The sequence below is a fragment of the Pseudophryne corroboree genome, chromosome 2, assembly GCF_028390025.1.
Source record: "Pseudophryne corroboree isolate aPseCor3 chromosome 2, aPseCor3.hap2, whole genome shotgun sequence".
In the NCBI taxonomy this organism is placed as follows: Eukaryota; Metazoa; Chordata; class Amphibia; order Anura; family Myobatrachidae; genus Pseudophryne; species Pseudophryne corroboree.
Window position 1 is genome coordinate 738,971,034 of NC_086445.1, and position 16,618 is coordinate 738,987,651.

At 42.5% G+C, this 16,618-nt stretch overlaps 4 pseudogenes; 2 read left to right on the forward strand and 2 right to left on the reverse strand.

Moving 5' to 3' along the window:
* Positions 1–10,090: 10,090 nt before the first annotated feature.
* Positions 10,091–10,210, reverse strand: LOC135052022 (5S ribosomal RNA; annotated as a pseudogene).
* A 220-nt stretch (positions 10,211–10,430) lies between these two features.
* On the reverse strand, positions 10,431–10,550 carry LOC135054402 (5S ribosomal RNA; annotated as a pseudogene).
* Positions 10,551–15,677: 5,127 nt separating this feature from the next.
* LOC135054403 (5S ribosomal RNA) lies at positions 15,678–15,797 on the forward strand (annotated as a pseudogene).
* A 220-nt stretch (positions 15,798–16,017) lies between these two features.
* LOC135054418 (5S ribosomal RNA) lies at positions 16,018–16,137 on the forward strand (annotated as a pseudogene).
* Positions 16,138–16,618: the final 481 nt, after the last annotated feature.

Consider the following 16,618-nt stretch of genomic DNA (forward strand, 5'->3'; position numbering starts at 1 on the left):
AATCAATTCCCTCCAATTGGTTTGGGCTTGTTGGTGTTTGTATTCGCTCCTGCAGCTGTCAGTCATATTTAGTTTGTCCCGGTGTTTGAGTTGGTCCAAGATTTCTGGATGTCAGTTTTGCACTTTGAAGTTACTCTTGTTACTTCAAATTGTTACTTTAGTTTATTACTTTATTGTATACTAGGGATTCCTCTTTTCTTTTTAAGTATGCGGTATGGATATAGTACATGCAGAAGAAGGGAACCAAATAAAATAGAATAGATTGAATTAGTTAGAGTAAATAGATAAATAGGGTATATATATATATATATATATATATATATATATATATATATATGCGCACACATTTTTATATAAGCAGATGCAATAAAAGTGGTGTTTGCAAAATACATAGCTGAATATTGCATAGAGTGAAAATAAAAAGTAAGAATAATAGAGGGTATATTTTGTGATTCAGTCTAAATGAATTCTGTTTGAGCTTTCAATAGACAGCTGTAGCACAGAATGTATCTTTTAAAGAAATGTAATGTTAGGCTGAGACTTTGTATCCATTGAGATTAACTAGTTTTGTGGTAAAGGGCATAACATTTATCCTTAGCCACAATACGTTTTGGTATAACAACACCCACTATAGACAGGTTTGCGGAACAGCTATGGAACCTAATTTTGCACTAGCTATGCGAACCTGTTTATGGCACAGTAGGAGGAGAATTTCATTTGGAAAAACAACCCTCACCTAGAGCATATAGTGGTATGGAGATGCTACATTGACGACATCATAGTTATCTGGAATGCACCATAGAACAAACTAACATCATTCACAAATTATATCAACTCCAACAGTTGGAATCTTGAATCTATGCTCAAAGCATAGAAGCAAATACTTTCCTGGACCTCGTGATTTACATTGATGATGGGAAATTACACACCAAGACCTACATTAAACGTGTAGACTGCAATAACTTCATACCAGCATTTAGCAACCACCACGGTAACTGGTTAAAGGGTATCCCAGTAGGACAGTTCAAAAGATTCAAAAGGAACTGCTCAAAAAACATAACCTTTGAGGAGCAAATAACGACACTAAAAGAAAAATTCCTTGAAAGAAATTACAATGAGAGCACGGTCCAAAAGGCCCTAGAGTCAACAAAAGCTACAAAAAGAGCAGACCAACTGGTGCTACAAAGACAAAGGAACAGAAGAACTCAAAGAAGTAACCCTGATTACCAACTACAACAGTCAATATATAGAAAGGCACCAAACATCAGGTATGAACTAGTTTCTAGATTCCTACCAACAACCGCCAAAGAGAGCAAAACATGGTTGAATGACACCACCGCTGGATTTTATTACTGCAACAGATGCAAAGCTTGTAAGATAAACAAAGCAAAAACTACTAAACCAGTAAACTACTTCACATCCAACATGTCACACTCGGTGGAGATAGGGGCTCCGACAACTGAGCTTGGGCTGGGAGGACAGCTGACTGTGTAGGAAGTAGTTGAGGTGGTTGAATGTAGTTCTTCCTCATGAGGTGGAGGCCTAGTAGGTGTTAGAGTTGGCTGGCGGGCATAAGAAACAATGAGGACTCTGTAAGAGGATAACTGTATTTTAATGAAGAAACAACTGTACACCGATACTTGAAAGACATGGGAAAAGAAATGGAGTCTATGAGTAAATGACTTGAGGAATAGAGCTGAAGATCAGCGGAATTTGAGGAACTGAAAGACTGTGGTTTGTGGTTGGTAGACGAGGCTGAAGGAGACTGGATTTTGAAGAACTGAAAGATTGTGGCTTGTGACTGGTAGACGAGGTTGAAGGAGACTGGTTTTTGAAGAACTGAAAGACTGGCTTGTGACTGGTAGATGAGGTTGAAGGAGACTGGTTTTTGAAGAACTGAAAGACTGTGGCTTGTGACTGGTAGACGAGGTTAAAGGAACTTAGAATTTGAAGAAATGAAGACTGTGGCTAGGGCTTGGAAAGCGAGGCTGAAGAACTAAGATTCTGAAGAAATGAAGACTGTGGTTTGGGATTGCAGGATACCCACAGGAACCACCGTTTAGCACCCAAAGCCCCTTAACAACCGGGAGCCCTGTGAGCACCTCCACGATTGGCGATGGGTTAAGCGACAGGACTACAGCAGCGATAGGTCACAGACTGATGATAGCAACCGAAACCACGGAACCAGGAGCAGCCTGGGAGCACGGAGCTGGAGCACCTTTCACAGGAAAGTAACTTGAAGCACTGGCACTCTATCCCTGAGCCAGCCCCCTTTTATAAGGGAAGACTGCACCGGATTGGCTGGAAACAAAGTGTGAATTCAATTGGCAGATCTCAGGTCTTCAACATGGCTGCCCCCAGCACTGGATATATTCTCAGCTGCAGCACTTTATCTAATCCAGCTCCAGCCCTGACGTCCTAAGACAGAGTCACCGCCAGAGGGCTCTGCTGCAGCGACTACCTGGCGCAGCACCCAGCTCACCAGACCCCAAACTCCAGAAGCCACACACGTGCCCAAAGGACCTGCTGCTAGCAGCTGCCTGTGGCTGCAACCGCTCCAGCCACCAGCATGGCAACCCCCAGGAGACTGTGCCGTAGGTAAGGCCCCGGACAATAACAGTACCCCCCCTTTTCAGGGTGGAGTCCAGACACCCTCGAGCCTTCTCCAGGTTCCTGGCATGAAAGGTCCAGACCAATCTTGGGGCATGAACATCCTCTGCCGAATCCCAGGATCTTTCCTCCGGTCCATATCCCTTCCAGTCAATAAGATATTGGAGACAACCATATCTTCTACGGCAGTCAAAGATTTTGTGAACCTTAAACTCTTCTCCTGGAGCAGCTTGAACTTTGGGAGGTTTAGGAAGTGCAGCCTGAAAACGATTAAGTATGAGAGGCTTTAGTAAGGAGATGTGGAATGCATTAGGGATTCTCAAATAAGTTGGCAACATGACCTGGGTGGTCATTCCAAGTTGTTCGCTAGCTGTTTTCGGTCGCTGCGCAGCGATCAGGCAAAAATAGGCACTTCTGCGCATGTGTATGCGGTGCAATGTGCACGCGCGACCTACTTTCACAACAGCCGAAGTAGTTTCACACAAGTTCTATCGACGCTTTTCAGTCGCACTGCTTGCCGAAGAGTGATTGATATGAAGTGGACGTTTCTGGGAGGTAACTGACTGTTTTCGGGGAGTGTGTGGAAAAACGCAGGTGTGTCAGATACTAACGCAGGTGTGCCGGGAAAATGCAGGCGTGGCTGGCCGAACGCAGGGCGTGTTCATGATGTCAAAACAGGAACGAAATAGTCTGAAGTGATCGCAAGGTAGGAGTAGGTCTGGAGCTGCTCAGAAACTACACAATCTTTTTTTTGTAGCCGTGCTGCGATCCTTTCGTTCACACTTCTGCTAAGCTAAGATACACTCCCAGAGGGCGGCGGCTTAGCGTTTGCATGGCTGCTAAAAGCAGCTAGCAAGCAAACAACTCGGAATGAGGGCCCTTGTATGATACTGGATTCAATACTCTTTCTATAGGACATGGTCCAATGAATCGGGGGGCACATTTTCTAGAGGGGAATTTGATTCTTAAGTTCCGAGTGGTAATCCACACTTGATCTCCCACTTTGAGGCTAGGGACCGCCTTCCGTTTCCGATCTGCAAAGAGATTGTATTTATTGGATGTTTTGAGCAGAGCCTCATGAACCTGTTTCCATGACTTAGAGAATTGTCGAAGAGCTAACTCTGCAACAGGGACTTCGAGAGCAGGGAGTGGTTGGATAACAGGAACACATGGATGGAATCCATAATTCACATAGTACGGTGTGGAATTGGTAGCTCAATGATACAGATTGTTGTGAGCAAATTCAGTGAATAGGAGATAGTCCAGCCAATCATCCTGAAAAGAAGACATGAAAATTTGCTGAAAGGTCTCTAAATCTTGGTTCACTCTCTCAGTCTGGCCATCCGAGTGGGATGGTACATGGAAGAGAAATTCAACTTCATCCCAAGGGCCGAGCACAATGCTTTCCAAAATGTAGCCATGAGCTGAGGCCCTCGAACGGAAACAATCTCTTGTGGAAGACCATGTAACCAGAAGATGTCTGATATGAACAGTTTTGACAGCTGTGAAGCAGATGGTAACCCTGAAAGTGGAACAAAGTGTGCCATTTTGGAGAACCGGTCCACAATGACCCAAATGGTGTTTCGTCCTCTAGAGACTGGCAAATCAGTTATAAAGTCCATGGAGATGTGTGTCCAAGGTTTCTGTGGGACCGGTAGGGGATGAAGCAGAACACATGGCGATACTTTTGGACTCTTATGTTGAGCACACCTTGGACAGGCAGCTATTTATTCCAAGACATCCATCTTCACATGAGGCCACCAGTAGGAGCGTTGTATGAATTCAAGAGTCTTGAGGCTACCCGCATGTCCCATACAAGATGAAGTATGAGCCCATGTGAGCAGTCTTTTTCGAAGTTCTGGTACAATGAAGGCTCTATCCGGTGGAGGAAGTGGACAAGTTGCAACAAAAGAGGCAGGATCCAGGAAGAATTGTCTGTCCGGAAGATCTGTGGACTCATCCGAATTTAATGAACAAGGAAGTGCATCTGCTTTCCGATTGAGAGAACCTGGACAATAACTGAGTTTCAAAGAAATACAGGAGAAGAGTGCCCACCTTGCTTGCCGTGGGTTTAAACACTGGGTGGTCTGAAGATATAAAAGATTTTTGTGATCTGTGATTACAGAGATTGGGTGCTGAGCTCCTTCCCGCAAGTACCTCCACTCCTCAAAGGCAAGTTTTATGGCCAGCAATTCTTGTTGCCCAATAGCGTCATTTTTTTTTCGCCAGGGAGAATCTTCAGGAAATTTAAGCACAGGGATGACCTTTCTGGTCCTCGAAGAACTGGGATAAGACGGCTCCCACTCCTACTGAAAAAGCATCCACCTCCACCTGAAAGGTACGACTGAGATCAGGTTGTCGAAGAATATGGGCTGACATGAAGGCCTCTTTCAGAAACGGAAAAGCTTTTAGTGCCTCAGGTGGCCAAGCTGCAGGGATAGACCCTTTTCTTGTTAGTACTGTAATCAGAGCAATGATGGAGGAGTAATCTTTAATGAACTTCCTATAGAAATTGGCAAAGCCCAAGAAACACTGGATTCCCTTCAGAGTGACAGGAAGGGTCCAATCTCTGATTGCCTGTACTTTGGCAGGATCCATCTGTAATTCCCTTCCAGAGATGATGTAACCTGAAAAGGGGATGGAGGAAACCTCAAACGTGCACTTCTCCAGTTTACAAAAGAGTTGATTTTCCCTTAGACGTCTCAAGAATTCTCTGACCTGTTCTTGATGGACCTTCAGATCTTTGGAAAATATCAGGATATCGTCCAGATACACAACCAGGCACTTATAGAGGAGATTCTGAAATAACTCGTTGACATAATTCTGGAAGACTGCTGGAGCATTGCACAAGCCAAAGGGCATCACCAGATATTCATAATGCCTATCGCGGGTATTGAAAATGGTCTTTCACTCGTCTCCTGCGCGAATGCGTATAAGGTTATAAGCTCCGCACAGTTCCAATTTGGGGAAAATGGTAGCTCCCTTTAATCGGTCGAACAGTTCGGGGATCAAGGGCAAGGGGTATCTGTTCTTAACTGTAATTTCATTAAGACCCCGGTAGTCAATGAAAGGCCGCAGGCCCCCGTCTTTCTTTTTAACAAAAAAAAACCCTGCCCCAGCTGGAGAAGAAGAGGGACGAAGGAATTCTTTGGCCAAATTCTCCTGTATGTACTCTGACATTGCTTGGGTTTCCGGGAGAGATAAAGGATACGTTCGGCCTATGGGAGGTGTTTTACCAGGCAGTAAATCAATGGGACAGTCCCAACTGCGATGGGGAGGCAGAGTATCCATCCCTTGCTTACTGAAGACGTCTGAGAAAGGTTGATAAGTGTCTGGTAGGCTAGAAGCGTGTAGAGAATGAAGTGGCTTGACAGTGGACAGACAACTCTGGGTACACGACTTCCCCCAGGTGAGCACATCCATGGTTAGCCAATCCAAATGGGGGTTGTGCTTGTGTAACCACGGGATTCCAAGGATTATTTTTTGAGAGGCTTTGGAAATTACCAGAAGGGAGATAGCTTCAGAATGGAGAATTTCAACTTTCATCTTCAGAGGAACAGTACGGAGGGTAACTTCCATCTTCCGTGGTGATAGAGATAGCCCACTCTATACAAATTGTCGGTACTTTGGAATGTTGAACTAAGGCGGAAATAATGAAACTTTCAGCGGCTCCTGAATCTAAAAGTGCTGTAACATGAAGAGAAGAGGAGGGAAGCTCCAGACAGATAGCCAACAATTACTCTTTTCTGGTAGGTTATTGGAGAATACACCTAGCTTAACCTCTCCTGCATAAGCTAGGAGCGGGAGTTTCCCGGCCATTGGAAACAAGATTTAACAAAGTGGTCGCTGACCCACAATACATGCAGAGGCTGCCCAGTCTGCGTCTTTGACGTTCTTTGTTGGTGAGACGAGAACGGTTAAGTTGCATGGGTTCTTCAGTAGATGGCGAAGATGGTCTTAGAGTGGGGCTAGCCCATGGTTTTGGTCACTCAAATCTTATACGTTCAAGACAACGCTCTTTATATCTCAGATCCAATTTATTACATAAAGAGATTATCTCATCAAGCTTAGCTGGCACGTCTTGAGTGGCCAGATCATCCATAATCCTGTTGGAGGGACCATTCCAAAAGGTAGCAATGAGAGCTTCTTCGTTCCAGCTCAGTTCAGAAGAAAGAGTACGGATTTGGATCACGTACTGGGCTACGGAGTGGGTTCCTTGACGCAGATGTAGGATCTCCAGGGAAGCATAGGTGGTCTGGCCTGGTTCATCAAAGATCCTACGAAAAGTAGCCACTAAATCTGGGTAGTTCGAGAGTAAGGGGTCAGATCTCTCCCACAATGGTGATGCCCAGTCCAGAGCTTGCCCAGTTAAAAGGGATATGATGTATGCAATCTTTGAATGATCAGATGGGAAATTGGCCGACTGTAACTCGAACTGAATCTCACATTGATTGAGAAAGCCACAGCATTGCTTTGAACTGCCGTTGAATTTACTGGGTGATGACAATTGTAAACGTGGAACCAGCATGGATACTGAAGAATTGGAAGCTGGAGGGTTAGGGGCTGGAGCTGTAGTCTGAGATGTGGATATGGTGGCATGAAGAGAGTCCAAACGGGAGAACATATTCTGCATGAATTGAACAATCTGTGCCACAATCTGTGCCTGCATGGCCTCCTGTTTGTTTAAATGAATCAGGATGTCAGCAGAGGCATTGCCCTCGGTAGCCTGCTCATTCGTTGGATCCATGGGGCCAGTTCTTACTGTCATGCTCGGCGGAGATATGGGCTCCGAGAACCGAGCTTCGGCTGGGAGGACAGCTGACTGTGTAGGAGTGGTTGAATGTAGTTCTTCCTCGTGAGGTGGAGGCCTAGTAGGTGTTAGAGTTGGCTGGAGGACATAAGAAAGTGTGAGGACTCTGTAAGAGGATAGCTGTATTTTAATGAAGAAACAACTGTGCACCGATACTTGAAAGACACGGGAAAAGAACTGGAGTCTATGATTAAATGACTTGAGGAATGGAGCTGAAGATCACCGGTATTTGAGGAACTGAAAGACTGTGGTTTGTGGTTCGTAGATGAGGCTGAAGGAGACTGGGTTTTGAAAAACTGAAAGATTGTGGCTTGTGACTGGAAGATGAGGTTGAAGAAGACTGGTTTTTGAAGAACTGAAAGACTGGTGACTGGTAGACGAGGTTGAAGAAGACTGGTTTTTGAAGAACTGAAAGACTGTGGCTTGTGACTGGTAGACGAGGTTGAAGGAGACTGGTTTTTGAAGAACTGAAAGACTGTGGCTTGTGACTGGTAGACGCGGTTGAAGGAACTCAGACTTTGAAGAAATTAAGACTGTGGCTAAGGCTTGGAAAGCGAGGCTGAAGAACTCAGATTCTGAAGAAATTAATACTGTGGTTTGGGCTTGCGGGACGTCTGCAGGAACCACCGTTTAGCACCCAAAGCCCCTTAATGACTGGGAGCCCCATGAGCACCTCCACGAGTGGCGACGGGTTAAGCGACAGGACTACAGCAGCGGAAGGTCATGGACTGATAGCAACCGAAACCGGGGAACCAGGAACAGCCAGGGAGCACAGAGCTGAGGCATCTTTCACAGGAAAGTAACTTGAAGCACTGGCACTCTCTCCCTGAGCCAGCCCCCTTTATAAGGGAATACTGCACCGGGTTGGCTAGAAACAGAGTGTGAATTCAATTGGCAGATCTCAGGTCTCCAACATGGCCACCCCAAGCACTGGGAACATTCTCAGCTGCAGCACTTTATCTAACCCAGCTCCGGCCCGACTTCCTGATACAGAGTCACCGCCAGAGGGCTCTGCTGCAGCGACTACCCACCGCAGTGCCTGGCTCACCAGAACCCAGCTCTCGACCTCCAGTAGCCGCACACGCACCCAAAGGACCTGCTGCGAGCAGCTACCCACCGCCGCAACTGCGCCAGCCACCGGGATGGCAACCCTCAGGAGACCGCGCCGGAGGTAAGGCTCCAGACACTGACACAACACAACTAAAAAGACTTTCAAAATAAAATAAAAGATGACTTGTGATACCAAAGGAGTGATATATCTGCTATCTTGCCCATGCAGTCTCCAATATATAGGACGGACTGCAAGAAGTTTGAAGACAATTATTAATGAACACCTAAGAAATTTTGAAAAAGAAGTGGAAACCCATAGTGTTTCGGACCATTTCTGGACAACACACAAACATGATGCTGAACTATTGAACTTCATGGCAATAAAAAAGTCAAAATCCCCTGGAGAGGAGGAGACTATATTAGAATAATGGGGGTAATTCTGAGTTTATCGCAGCAGCAAGTTTGTTAGCAATTGGGCAAAACCATGTGCACTGCAGGGGGGGAGATATAACATTTGCAGAGAGAGTTAGATTTGGGTGGGTTATTTTGTTTCTGTGCAGAGTAAATACTGGCTGCTTTATTTTTACACTGCAATTTAGATTTCAGTTGAATACACCCCACCCAAATCTAACTCTCTCTGCACATTTTATATCTGCCCCTCCTGCAGTGCACATGGTTTTGCCCAACTGCTAACAAAGTTGCTGCTGCGATCAACCCAGAATTACGCCCCATGTCAAGAGAAGAGACAAAATTGATATATAATATGCAAACCTTGTACCCCGAAAGGTCTAAACATAGACTTTGAGCTGAGTAGTTTTTTTGGGATTAACTCACACCATAGGTTTACTGTTATGACTGCTTCCCCCCCAATATCAGGAAACTTACAAATCAGTACTGTCATACCACCCATTGGACACCCAACTCCATCCCGAACTTGGAAGCTAACCAGGGCGGGCCTAGCAAGTAGTAAATGGGAGACCATTCACGAACCCTAGGTACAATAATACATCAATACATAGTTTTTCTGAGGAAGGGGGTTAAGTAAAATAACAAGATAAAAACCAAAAATGTGAGGTTAACAAACCAGGAAAATTGAGAAAGATAACAGCTCAAGAGGAAGAAGAAAAACTAAGGTAACCGTTATCCCGATTCACAGACTACACAGAGTTTACATATTATATACTTACAGTCAAGAAAAAAACCAAAACAGAAAGGTATTGGAAAGTAGACTCTTTTTTGGGAGCACTCTAATTCAGAGGATGGAAATATAATTAATAATTTATTACTGGTAAAACCATTTTTATTAGATTATACATTAAAGGATTTTTTAGGAGTAACTGTGTGTATAATTAGAAGCTTTGCGAAAATATAAAACACATTACAAATAATACGTGATGTCCATATCACAGTGTATCAGTTGCCGGAAATTAATGGCTGTGGTTGCAGAGTTCATTAATCATTACACATTCAGATTCATGTAATGTATGACCATCATTTGTTCAGCAAGTATCCATTGTGGATTACAATCAATGCCGAGAATTGAATCATAGGTCATATGAGAGTCAGGTACCCCGTAGTATATATATATATAAGTGGGTGACACTGTATAGGAGAGTCAATTTCTTGCAGTACCAGGGTGTTCAAAGGTGGTCTCACATCCTAGTACTAACCCGGCCTTTCACTGCTTAGCTTCCAAGGTCAGAAGAGATTGGGCATCTCCAGTGATGTATGACCGCAAATATTATACTCTCCCTCTAGAGTCACCTAAATGTGTGCAGCCACTAGGTTAGATTACCTTTTAGCTTTGCAGTCACAGAAGAAATATAGATGAGTTATCAGCGTATTTTTGTAACAGGAAGGTTACACTGTCTCCACAGTTTAGGCTTGCCTATGCAAACCAATTATATGAATTCCAAATACCCAATATTTTGGGTGTGGATGAAACTATAGGGGAGTCAATTTATTGCAGTACCTGGGTGTTCAAAGGTGGTCACCCATCCTTTTACTAACCTGGCCTTTCACTGCTTAGCTTCCAAGGTCAGAAGAGATTGGGCATTTCCAGTGAGGTATGACCGCAAATATTGTACTCACCCTCCTGAATCATCTGAATTTTTAAATTGTGATTGCCAAGTATTGCAAGTTATATATACATGGTACAATAAAAGATTGAGTAGGATAATATGTAGCCACCTGACTTAATCACCCTGTAGCATATCAACCACAGGTAACAATATACACATTAGTGAAGGCCTGTTATGTGGGTAAAATTACTGAACACCACACAATGTCCACAATTAGGACACGCCTTTCACTCCTGAAAAACCCTGAGAACACCAGAACGGCCGGACCACAATTAGTGACTATGTAGGTGCAAGATATAATTATACTGCACAAATGATGAATTAATTCATGGTATACCCTTAAGCATTGAACCAGACAATAGCTTGGAGGTGCCTGATGCTTAAAACCTCTAATAAATGCCTGCTTGTATTGTAAGAAAGCAGGCTGGAGCTAAGTGCTGATTGCACATGTGTAAATTTGCTTGAGCCTTATAAAGTTCAAAGTCCTGAGTATTTGCTGAAGTTTGTCGTTCTTGAGTTTCCAAAGACAAATATAACACAGTCAGTGATGCCTACTGAGTTAAATCTGCTTGCTTTTGATGTTTTGTAGCCAATGAGGATTATCCCAATTGTAAACCTTGATGCTGAGGGTATAAGGTCCATATGATATTAATTGGGACAATTAATCCTGTGTTGTACTTAAACTTAGTATGACAATATGGCTAGAAAAGGTAATGACACTTGTAGTGGCTACTATTAGTTTAAAGATAGGAAGGAAGAAAGAAAAGATAAGAATGAGGAGAGAAGAACTTATGGCTAACAAGCTTTTGTATGTGCAATTCGCAATACAGGGAGTGCAGGGTATACGATACCAGCTCCGGTCTAGATGATGTCACTGTTAGACCCGACACTGCCGTGCCCGTGCTCCAGAGGCTTCAGGGGCTGCAGTGGCGTGTGGTTGAGGTCTCCCCGTTCAAAGGACGGAGCTTGCGGCCGTTGCCTGGTGACCGTGCGCCGGAGGCTTCAGGGGCTGCAGTGGCGTGTGGTCGAGGTATCCCCGTTCAGAGGACGGAGCTTGCGGCCGTTGCCTGGTGACCGTCCTCGGGATTCCGGCTGGTGCGGTCACGTGTGCGCATCACGTGATCGCGGTACTTCCTCCTGACGTACATTTCGCATTGAGTGCTTGATCACAGGACGTGCTGTAGTAGCTGAGAGTTGCAGTTTTTAAACAAGAGTGCTAATGATTAATTGGGCCAATTAATTAGTTAACTTAGGGTAAAACCACATAAGATCATTTAGTTACATGATTGAAAATGATAGATGTTTGTTCTAAGACGGCAATTAAGGATATGTAGTTACTAGAGTTGTATGGTATGTAAATTATACATATAATCAGCGGGAGATGAATAAATGTAGCCAGATTCATTTGTTTTCTTAAAGGGCTAAATAATTAAATTGATTTTATGGAGTATCATATAGTGTAATAAAGTTGTTTATGGCTCTACTGCAAATAATTAGTGTATGAATTACTTTTTGATCCCATACACTGAAATAAGTGGGGGATAGTGTTAGGGTGATTGTGAATATATTGGGGAAGGAAATGAATAAAGGTGTGTAGGAATAAATTAAAGTGAATTAGTAGAGGATGTGAATTCTAATAGATTAAATTAAGTATGTGTGAGGTTATAATTAATGAATGGAATAAAAAATAGGTATGGAGAAAATGGTGCTATTAAGGAATAACATAGAGTGTATGTGGTATGAAATATGATGGAGTGTCTGTATTAAATGGTGCATATGGGGGAGGAAAATATGTGTGACTGTGGTGTTATAAAATAATTTATAGTACACTGCGAGGGCATGATATATTTTTTTCTATTACGATGACATGAAGAGCCAATGGTTAAATATGATGATAAGAAGTGAAAAGTGAGCATGTTGAGTGAACTTTATAGTGCATGTAATGATATGGGTTAGTGATACAATGGGATGTGCAACTGATGTGTTTAAATTGATACGATTGCAGAGTAAATGATGATGAACAATGATCAATATGGGGTGATTTCATAAATAATGGTAAACTTTCAGTTCAAAAATACTCCATAATTTATATTTTCATTCATCCCTGCTGGGTATATGGATCCGAGCTTGAAAATCCACTCACTTTCTTTTCTAAGTAGACTTTCGGTGAGATTACCACCTCGGATCCCAAGTCTTATCCTCTCCAAGCCAAAGACTTTTAATTCCTCCCACCTATTTTCATGGTACGTATAAAAATGACGGGCGACGGATGTCAGTTGTTTCATCTTGGCTTTATCAGAAACGGCATTGCGAATGGATCCTATGGGCTCAAGAATACGCTGTTTGAGAGGACGCGTTGTCATGCCTATGTACTTTTGATTGCAGCTGCATCTAAGGCAGTAAATGACCCCTTCAGTTAGACAGTTCATATAGTCGGTAATTTGTACAAAAACACTGGCACATATTACATGCAGACCCGACTCTGTCTAAAAATCTGGGCCCTAAAGTTGCCATGAGTTGGCGTAGATCTAAAAATCTTAGGGACAGACTTGTACGGAGTCATTTTCAAAAATGTCCCAAAAAACAACCTGTAGTTACTGGCACATATCCCTGCGGAAGATGCAAAGCTTGCAAACACATTGATCCCATAAAGGAAATAGAGGATAAATATGGGGACATGATACAAATTACCGACTATATGAACTGTCTAACTGAAGGGGTCATTTACTGCCTTAGATGCAGCTGCAATCAAAAGTACATAGGCATGACAACGCGTCCTCTCAAACAGCGTATTCTTGAGCACATAGGATCCATTCGCAATGCCGTTTCTGATAAAGCCAAGATGAAACAACTGACATCCGTCGCCCGTCATTTTTATATGTACCATGAAAATAGGTGGGAGGAATTAAAAGTCTTTGGCTTGGAGAGGATAAGACTTGGGATCCGAGGTGGTAATCTCACCGAAAGTCTACTTAGAAAAGAAAGTGAATGGATTTTCAAGCTCGGATCCATATACCCAGCAGGGATGAATGAAAATATAAATTATGGAGTATTTTTGAACTGAAAGTTTACCATTATTTATGAAATCACTCCATATTGATCATTGTTCATCATCATTTACTCTGCAATCGTATCAATTTAAACACATCAGTTGCACATCCCATTGTATCACTAACCCATATCATTACATGCACTATAAAGTTCACTCAACATGCTCACTTTTCACTTCTTATCATCATATTTAACCATTGGCTCTTCATGTCATCGTAATAGAAAAAAATATATCATGCCCTCGCAGTGTACTATAAATTATTTTATAACACCACAGTCACACATATTTTCCCCCCCATATGCACCATTTAATACAGACACTCCATCATATTTCATACCACATACACTCTATGTTATTCCTTAATAGCACCATTTTCTCCATACCTATTTTTTATTCCATTCATTAATTATAACCTCACACATACTTAATTTAATCTATTAGAATGCACATCCTCTACTAATTCACTTTAATTTATTCCTACACACCTTTATTCATTTCCTTCCCCAATATATTCACAATCACCCTAATACTACCCCCACTTATTTCAGTGTATGGGATCAAAAAGTAATTCATACACTAATTATTTGCAGTAGAGCCATAAACAACTTTATTACACTATATGATACTCCATAAAATCAATTTAATTATTTAGCCCTTTAAGAAAACAAATGAATCTGGCTACATTTATTCATCTCCCGCTGATTATATGTATAATTTACATACCATACAACTCTAGTAACTACATATCCTTAATTGCCGTCTTAGAACAAACATCTATCATTTTCAATCATGTAACTAAATGATCTTATGTGGTTTTACCCTAAGTTAACTAATTAATTGGCCCAATTAATCATTAGCACTCTTGTTTAAAAACTGCAACTCTCAGCTACTACAGCACGTCCTGTGATCAAGCACTCAATGCGAAACGTACGTCAGGAGGAAGTACCGCGATCACGTGATGCGCACACGTGACCGCACCAGCCGGAATCCCGAGGACGGTCACCAGGCAACGGCCGCAAGCTCCGTCCTCTGAACGGGGATACCTCGACCACACGCCACTGCAGCCCCTGAAGCCTCCGGAGCACGGTCACCAGGCAACGGCCGCAAGCTCCGTCCTTTGAACGGGGAGACCTCAACCACACGCCACTGCAGCCCCTGAAGCCTCTGGAGCACGGGCACGGCAGTGTCGGGTCTAACAGTGACATCATCTAGACCGGAGCTGGTATCGTATACCCTGCACTCCCTGTATTGCGAATTGCACATACAAAAGCTTGTTAGCCATAAGTTCTTCTCTCCTCATTCTTATCTTTTCTTCCTTCCTTCCTATCTTTAAACTAATAGTAGCCACTACAAGTGTCATTACCTTTTCTAGCCATATTGTCATACTAAGTTTAAGTACAACACAGGATTAATTGTCCCAATTAATATCATATGGACCTTATACCCTCAGCATCAAGGTTTACAATTGGGATAATCCTCATTGGCTACAAAACACCAAAAGCAAGCTGATTTAACTCAGTAGGCATCACTGACTGTGTTATATTTGTCTTTGGAAACTCAAGAACGACAAACTTCAGCAAATACTCAGGACTTTGAACTTTATAAGGCTCAAGCAAATTTACACATGTGCAATCAGCACTTAGCTCCAGCCTGCTTTCTTACAATACAAGCAGGCATTTATTAGAGGTTTTAAGCATCAGGCACCTCCAAGCTATTGTCTGGTTCAATGCTTAAGGGTATACCATGAATTAATTCATCATTTGTGCAGTATAATTATATCTTGCACCTACATAGTCACTAATTGTGGTCCGGCCGTTCTGGTGTTCTCAGGGTTTTTCAGGAGTGAAAGGCGTGTCCTAATTGTGGACATTGTGTGGTGTTCAGTAATTTTACCCACATAACAGGCCTTCACTAATGTGTATATTGTTACCTGTGGTTGATATGATACAGGGTGATTAAGTCAGGTGGCTACATATTATCCTACTCAATCTTTTATTGTACCATGTATATATAACTTGCAATACTTGGCAATCACAATTTAAAAATTCAGATGATTCAGGAGGGTGAGTACAATATTTGCGGTCATACCTCACTGGAAATGCCCAATCTCTTCTGACCTTGGAAGCTAAGCAGTGAAAGGCCAGGTTAGTAAAAGGATGGGTGACCACCTTTGAACACCCAGGTACTGCAATAAATTGACTCCCCTATAGTTTCATCCACACCCAAAATATTGGGTATTTGGAATTCATATAATTGGTTTGCATAGGCAAGCCTAAACTGTGGAGACAGTGTAACCTTCCTGTTACAAAAATATGCTGATAACTCATCTATATTTCTTCTGTGACTGCCAAGCTAAAAGGTAATCTAACCTAGTGGCTGCACACATTTAGGTGACTCTAGAGGGAGAGTATAATATTTGCGGTCATACATCACTGGAGATGCCCAATCTCTTCTGACCTTGGAAGCTAAGCAGTGAAAGGCCGGGTTAGTACTAGGATGGGAGACCACCTTTGAACACCCTGGTACTGCAAGAAATTGACTCTCCTATACAGTGTCACCCACTTATATATATATATATACTACGGGGTACCTGACTCTCATATGACCTATGATTCAATTCTCGGCATTGATTGTAATCCACAATGGATACTTGCTGAACAAATGATGGTCATACATTACATGAATCTGAATGTGTAATGATTAATGAACTCTGCAACCACAGCCATTAATTTCCGGCAACTGATACACTGTGATATGGACATCACGTATTATTTGTAATGTGTTTTATATTTTCGCAAAGCTTCTAATTATACACACAGTTACTCCTAAAAAATCCTTTAATGTATAATCTAATAAAAATGGTTTTACCAGTAATAAATTATTAATTATATTTCCATCCTCTGAATTAGAGTGCTCCCAAAAAAGAGTCTACTTTCCAATACCTTTCTGTTTTGGGTTTTTTCTTGACTGCATAAATTTGACTCTGGGGAGCACCACTGAAAGCAACAATTACCT